General features: G+C 36.8%; 1 pseudogene; it reads right to left on the bottom strand.

Moving 5' to 3' along the window:
- Positions 1–2,141: 2,141 nt before the first annotated feature.
- LOC141826236 (uncharacterized) lies at positions 2,142–3,785 on the bottom strand (annotated as a pseudogene).
- Positions 3,786–8,253: the final 4,468 nt, after the last annotated feature.

Genomic DNA, 8,253 nt, shown 5'->3' with positions numbered 1-8,253 from the left:
AAATTTGTGCAATGGACATCATATGAGTGTTTGGGTTTAGATGGTGAATGTACATATGGGGGTGAGGTAACTGAAAATTAGGGGTTGGCAAAAAGGACCTATGGAGATCCTTTTTGCCAACCTGAAAGTTCAAATTACACATCTACCCTTGTAAAAATTATATAAGAATTTTTTCAAGTTTTTAGTAAGGGTAAATAAGTAAATGGACATCCAAAATACAACTCAACCTCATATTCACCAAACACTCCATTTACATTTACATTTTCTCAACCCCAACTATACATTTACATATTTTCAACCTCAACTTTCCGTTGAAAAAATACAACTTAAAACCAAACACCCCGTATAACCGAGGAACTGAGATGGGCTGAAGAATCTGCAGAATCACAGTGGTTTAATTTATGAATGAAGCTCTGTAGTGTAGAAGTTTCACCTAGCTAATTTTGAGCCTTTGTTTGAAGAGTCAAAAACCATATCATGTGGAAGGACGTCAAACACGGATGATACTTGTTTCTATGAAACTGGGAGCATCAAATCTCAGGCATATTTGGGAAACATTGATGACTGGATTGTTCAATTTGCTCAGATATTCAAGAATCATATTGGTTTTGAATCAGATGGCTACATGAACCTTCATAAGTTAGGAATGAAATTGTTTTCAGAAGCCATTGAGGAGATCGTCACAAGTGAAGAAGCACATGAAAATTTTGAAATTGTCGAAATTCCAAGACATGAAAATGCATTAGGAGAATAATTCTGGCATCGCTGAGCTAAATAAGCTCGTGTGTGGGGACTCAGTCCGGTTTGAGCTTTACTGTCTTAAACTGGTTTGAACATCTGATCTGTTAAAAAGAATTACATCGATAGGAATAGTAACGAGCTAAGCATGATCCGCTTAAGAAGTAAGTTTCCATATTGGTAAACTAAAATCATTTCCAACACAAACGCAGATCAAACTTCTGTGAAAGCAGAACAAAATGCGATAAATTAGGTACTAATCACTCAAGCGGAAGGAACCTCGATCGTCTCCACGGGACTACCTACCCATTTAATTCGACCGAGAGACACATAGTACATCTCTGATAAAAGAAACCGTAGATTAGCTCCCAACCATCAGAACCAGGCGGAAGAAACAAATCCGGATAAAATGAATTTTCACCAGTAATCCATCTTTTCCGGTAATGAAATTAAAAGAGCAGAGAAGCTTCAAGCTATGAAAAATCTAAATATGGCCGACAAATCCGCAGTTGTTGGTTGGAGAAGATGAAAAAGAAGAGTGCACATCTGAATTAATTACCTCAACGATTGCGATCGGGAGGGAATACAAGGCGATCGCCTTTTGGAAGACAAAAGAAGAGCAGAATCGAAGCGGGCGGAATGGAAGACAAACAGCGAAAGGAATGGCCCGTATAAATAAACAATCCTGCTGGGGAGCATAATGAAGAATGGCCCGTATAAATAAACAATCCTGCCGGGGAGCAGAATTGAAGCGGGCGGAATGGAAAATATTATTTGACAAGAAATATATGGAAGATATTATTTGACAAGAAAGTGACATATTTGACTTCGAATCATGAAACCCCGTGAACCCCTGGGCTTTCCTTTACGGGGTCGCCCTTTACCCAGTGACATGCCTTCCCGATGATTCCCCGGGTTAGAAAATATTATTTGACTAAAAGATGTTATTTGGCTGATTTGAACTTTTATCCTCTTTACAACTTTATTGTTCGTAATCAATTCAGCTATGTCTCAAAGATAAATTATATTTTTTCAAACTAACTAAATTGATTGAAATAAAAGTCAAATAAATGAAATCAATAAAAATAGATTAATTCGATCGAAAATTAAATTAATTGAAATAATTAATTTTTTAAAATATTATAAAAAAAATTATCGATAGATTTATATATTGAAGATTTTGTCATTATTTTAATTTATTTAATTTATTCAATTTAAGTAATTATTTTTTATTTTAATTTGTTTGATTTAATTAAATAAAAATTTTTAAAATCATGAAATAACGGAATCGATTATTTTATTCAGTTTATTCAGATACTAGTTGCTTACTGGCCGGCATGGAAATCACGGCTAACAAATAGACACATTTTATAAATATCATGGAAATTAACCAAACTGTTTAATTAATTTTTTATCATTCTGATGAATTTGACCTGGAATTGTTCGATCTGATGCCTGTAGAGATTGATCTTTCCTTTTAAGTCCATGGCGTTGCTCTCAATCATTTTTTCCATCTCCGGCGCTGTTTCTTTACCGCCTGCTTTGCGAAATTCAAATATTTGTTCATGATCTTTTCCGTTAGGCATCGGACGCCGTTGAATTCATGCACAATCAACTGCTCTCCGTCCCGCATCATTTCGATCACCTCCTCCTCCTCCTTCAACTTCTGCTCCTTCTCCTCCAACGCTATGTTCACCAACGGCTCCACTGCCTTGATCGCCGTTGCTCCCGAAGCAGCCACGGCCACGGCCACGGCCACGGACCTGCTCTGGCGAGCGCAGCGCAAGCCCGATGGAGATCACGACCATGCCGGCGGCGACAGCCATGACGACGGCGGTGCAGACTTTGCGCCACCCAGGGTCGTCTCAAGGTTTCATGAGATCCTAGGCTAAATTTTTTTTAGATATTTAATATATTTTTTTCATTATCCTTTTTCATTATTGGAATAGACAACGGAGGATTTATTTTTTTAATAAAATATTAATTTAAAAATAGATTTTTATATAAAATTTAATTTTTTAATTATTAATTTAAAATAAATTTTTATATAAAATTTAATTTTCTAATTTTTTGAGATGTAAAATTAGTAATTAAATTTTTATATTTAAATTTTGTTACTAATTTTTTTCAATTGATAAAATTATTAAATTATTTAATCTTTCTTGAACGCACAATATTGATCTGTTAGTTCTTAAAAGAATGAAGATATAAAATGAGATGACAGAAAAAGAAATTACTTGACATATAAATAAAATTCTAAATTTTATAATAATATAATAATTATAATTAATATAAAATTAATTAATATTATCGATGTTTTTAGAATGATGCATCAAATATCAATTCAATCATGCATTAATTCTCATGCATATAGCAATTTCTCACGCATACAGCCGTGCAAATATGAGCAATGCATCAAATGCACGAGCAACATCAAATTTTCATGCGTAATCATGTAGGCATGAGCTGGTCATGCGAAAATCGAAGTACCGTGATCTCATGAAACAACGAATGTACTGTTTAATTGATATAAAAAAATTTAATTAAAATATTTTTTTTTAAAAAATAATGATGGACCCTAATTTTATTGGGCCCTAGGCATAGGCCATTATGGCCTACGCCTTAAGCCGGCACTAGCGCCACCGCTTCATCGATCGCTTCCGTTTCGAGATCCTGTCCATCTGCAGAAGAGCATGAGCGTTGGTTCATCGTCTCCTCCAGTGCGCCGGGCGCGAGATGAGAGGGAAAGAGCATGAGCTTGTTGAGCTCAGCAAAAATTTTGGAGTAAGCATTAATAACCTTACGTCGTTGCTTCTTTGTCTCATTGAAAGTGTGACGGGAGATAAGGGAGCAACGAATGACGGCGACGCCAGAGAGAAGATCGTCGAGCCATCGGACGACGGCGGCGAGATTACTCTTGATGCTCGACATAATGGTGTTGTTGTAGACTCTGCGATCACCTTCAACTGCAGGTTTCGCTTAATCACCTTCTTGAAGTCTAGAACTATGTTGGGCCTGAGCGCAGCGGAGCAGCAATAGCATGCCATCTAAACAGATAACTAACTCAAATCGGGAAAATGACAGATTTTTAAAACGCGTATTCTATATATTTTGATTTCTACCTGATTTTCAAATCGATGATATAGAAACAACTTTGTAAAATAGTAAATAAAAAATATATATATATATATAAAAAGAAATCTGGATGGTTTGTTAGGAAGTTCCCCATTAGAGCTGGAGAGCAAGAAATAAAATCTGAGGAAAATTTTTAAAAATTTTCAGGATTGAAATTAAACCAAATTTAGAAATGCAGCTAAAGATTAAATCATTAAAAAAATAAAGAAGAAGAAGAAACATAAAAAAGAATTTTTTCAAAAAGTAATATGAAGTCAGAAGAAGAAAACGAGCCACAAGTCTGAAGATATGGTTTTGAATCAGAAGCAATTGAGAAGATTGTCACAAGTGAAGAAGCACATGAAAATTCCAAGACATGACTGCATCGACCTTATTTAACTGTGGAAACGTGCATATGTCACAAGCAAGCAAGCAAACGATCATCTTTTTTGTCAGAAAATGCATCAGGAGAAACAATTAATACTGGCCTCGCTGAGCTAGACAAGCTAGCTCGTGTGTGGCGACTCAGTCCTGTTTGAGCTTTACTGTCTCAAGCTGTTGCATACAACTGATCTATTAAAAAGAGTTAACCAATAGGAATAGCAACGAGCTGAACAGAACAAAATACTGGCCTAGCCGAGCTTTACTGTCTTAAGCTGTTGCGTATATCTGGTCTATTAAAAAGAGTTACACCAATAGGAACAGCAACGAGCTAGGCATGGTCCGCTTAAGAAACAAGTTTCCATATTGTTAAAAGTAAAATCATTTCCAGAACAAACTTCGGTGAAAGCAGAACAAAATAGGATAAAAAGCGGCAGTCAGGTTGCGATCGATAATCACACAAGCTGAAGGGAAAACGCAGAAAAACTGATTCTTTATCAAACTCGATGGTCTCCACGAGTTTGATAAAAAAAATCCCTCGATCAACACCCAAGCATCAAAACCAGCTGGAAGAAACAAATCCAACATAAGAAAAAAAAGCAACCTTGCCTCTACCGTCCTAAGGCTCAGTAGTCTTTTCTTAGACGTCGACATTATTTATCGCGCCTTTATCTCTAATTACGCTTTAAATACGAAAAAAAAACAGAAACAGCAGCTGCATATCATCGCTGAGCTAAACAAGCTCGTGTGTGGCGACTGCTTTACTGTCTCAAGCTGTTGCATACATCTGACCTATTAAGAAGATTTACATCAATAGGAACAGCAACGAGTTAGGCATATTTCCAATACAAACTTCGGCGAAAGCATAACAAAATAGGATAAAAACGGAAGGGAAAACGCCGAAAACCCGATTTTTTTTTGTAAAACTCGATCGTCTCCACTGGACTACCCATTTCGACCGAGAGACCCATCGCACTGATAAAAAAAACCCTAGATCAACTCCCAAACATTAGAACCAGGCGGAAGAAACGAATCCAAGAAGATAAGAAAAAAGAACAAAGAAGCTTCAAACTACGGAAATCAAAATATGGCCGACAACTCCGCGGTTGTTAGTCGGAGGAGAAGAAGAAGAAGAATGCGCAGCCGAATTACCTCAAACGATTGCGATCGGGACGGGATTCAGGCGATCACCTTCAGACGAAAATGCCGACTGGAAGCGAGGGAATGAGGGAAAGGATCATGCCTAAATAAGCCATTTGCTGCAGTACATGTGGCGTCGTGGCATCGGCACATATTTGTGCCGATCCAGTCCAGCTGTACGGTAAGAATGCCAGATTCCCTTCCCTGACTTCAAAAGTCCAATAAACAGTCCAAAAGCAGTCAAAAGCAATTTCGTTGTAATTCATTAAATTTATTAATTTATTTTAAAATAAATTATTTATTTTATTATTAAAAATATTTGAATTTTAATAATAAATTCATTAAGAGATATAATTTATTTAATAATAAAATTATATATATTATAAAAAATATTACCAAACCTATAAAATTAATATTTAACTTCTGACGTTTTAAAAGTCAAATATTATTACAAAATAATTTATTTTGTAACTTGATAATCGAACGCACCGTATGCTGTTGGTGAAGCGGCATCAGGAACAGATACTGTGACGGCTCTCCTTAACGCTGCCTTGTGCTCCTCTCCATGTTCTTTGGCTAGAGTTTCCTGTCTTTCCATCCTCTGCTTGGGAGGGATCTCCATGATCCTATCCTTCTGCAGCATCAACTGCATTCGAGAAACATCGCGGCAGATTCAAATACATCTTATAGAATATTTAGGCAATAAGAACAACGATGAAAGAAGCATACATCTAAAGCCTTTTGGGCTTCCCTCTCGATCCAGAGCATAGCATGATCAGATGTGGCATTGTAGGAAAGGCCACATCTTATCTTTATTTTTTGTATCCTCAATTCTCCAAGTTCTTATTCGATTTATGAAACTTATACGGTTTAAAATATATAATTTTTTTAATTGATATCAGAATAAGTTTCATCATTTTTCATGATTTATAAAATTGTACTTAATGTGTAATTGGTGGTACATTCATTCCAAATTGATTGTGAATAGGTCAAATTGAGTGTAGACTTAATTTGTTAATTTGTTTAAGAACATGAAAAAAATAAAGAAGTATTTTTCACATTATAAAAAATATTTTTTAAAAACAAATATGAGAACCTTTCAAATTTTCTTTAATAATTGACAACCCTATCACCTCGCAAGTCGCAACTTCCTCGCACCTCGTGCCTTCGATCGCCTCATGTAGCGTGTCCGATAGGCCGTTGACGTCCGTCGACTCCATCAGTTCGCGCAGAGCCTTCCGCAGTCGATCCACCAACTGAACTCCTCCACCGGTCGAATCTCCTTCTCCGCTTCAGTCCTCACGATGATGTTGGAGGATCCGTGAGATCCTTCCTCCTCCGATTCGATGTGAAATAGATGGGATGAGAAATCCAGGCATCACAAAACAGGGAAATCGGCCAGCAAAGCAAACTTCGAATCAGAATTAGTGACTCGAGCTCACCTCCGTCGGATCCTCGACGATGCTCCTTGCCTCAGGAGAAAAATCCAACAGATCGCCGCAGTCATCGAGAGTTTCCTCCGGGACCGGCGAGAAGGGGAAGCTCAAGGGTCTGGAAACGACCTACGGTGAGTAGTCGACCGATGCAGGTGCGATGAGTGATGGGACCTCCTCTGGACTAGCTAGCTCCTCCTCCTCAAACTCAAGCAGCAGCGCTGTAAGTCAATACGATCTTGATTTAAATTATCATACATCATTTTAATTATATAATTATTAAATAATTACATAATTAATATTATATAGTATAAAATATAATTTAATATTTATTATATTATCCTTAATTTAATTTATATTATCAATAATAACTTAACCAAACGCACCCTAAGGGAAATGACTTTGCCCAAGTGAGACTTGGATGAAGCTATACGCATCTCAATCTTAGATCTCAACTCGGTCTCAGACGTCATCTTGATTTCAGACGTCGTCTCAATCTAAAACGTCATTTTGATTTCAGACGTTATCTTAGTCTCAAATCTCATCTTGATCTCAAACGTCGTCTCAGTTTCAGATCCCATCTTGATAGCAGACACTGTTTCAGTTTCGAATCTCACCTTGGCCGCACACACAATCTTAGTCTCAAATTTCATCTCGGTCACAAAAAACGTCTCAATTTCAAATGTCACCTCGGCTTCAGGCTTCAGTTTTACATATTCTAAATCTAAGTTCCTACTTTTTGTGGTCCCACAGAAGAGGGATGCAAATATTCCTGAAGGCACGTTGCAACATAAGAATGAAAAGGTGGTTACGAGATTTTTACATTTGGTATCTTTAGTTACTCTCTTTTCTGTATATAATGCTAAAAAAATGACTGTCAAATTTAGTCTTCTTGTACGCTTACATAATGACGTCACTCTATCAGATGTAGAGATGTTCCCCAATGACTATACAAATCCTAAAAAAATTGACACCAAGTTTTTTTTCTCTTCTCATCCTCTTCCTTTTCAGAAAGAACTTTTTCCTTCTCTATAGGACTCTAACTTGAGTGTCGAAATAGTTTGCTGGGATTCTCCGACATCAATTTAACTTTTTATTGAAGTGTGTTTTAGATTCTCTTCTCCTTCTTCCGTGAGATCCTTTCTAAAATTGCACACGTCAAATCGTTTGTTATTAGTGATTTGATCATCAACAATATTTGATCGAAACATCAACCAAAGGCGAGTAAGAGATAACAAGAAGAGGAGATGAAAGAGATCTCGGAGCCATGGAGGGGTTTCCTTCGGCCACCCGCTGCCATGGATCACCGACCACGGAGTTCATTTATAGATCTTTCTTGGCGTAATTTAGACACAATTTTCACTTTGCTCCTATAGTGTATTGAACAATTATATTATGATTCACAACCCATCAAACAAACCAACTTTTACTTATTATCCCATACATC

This window comes from Curcuma longa, chromosome 4, assembly GCF_044706935.1.
Source record: "Curcuma longa cultivar G26 ecotype Majalengka, Jawa Barat chromosome 4, ITB_CL_G26_1.1, whole genome shotgun sequence".
Classification (NCBI taxonomy): domain Eukaryota; kingdom Viridiplantae; phylum Streptophyta; class Magnoliopsida; order Zingiberales; family Zingiberaceae; genus Curcuma; species Curcuma longa.
This window is presented reverse-complemented; position numbering and strand designations above follow the sequence as displayed.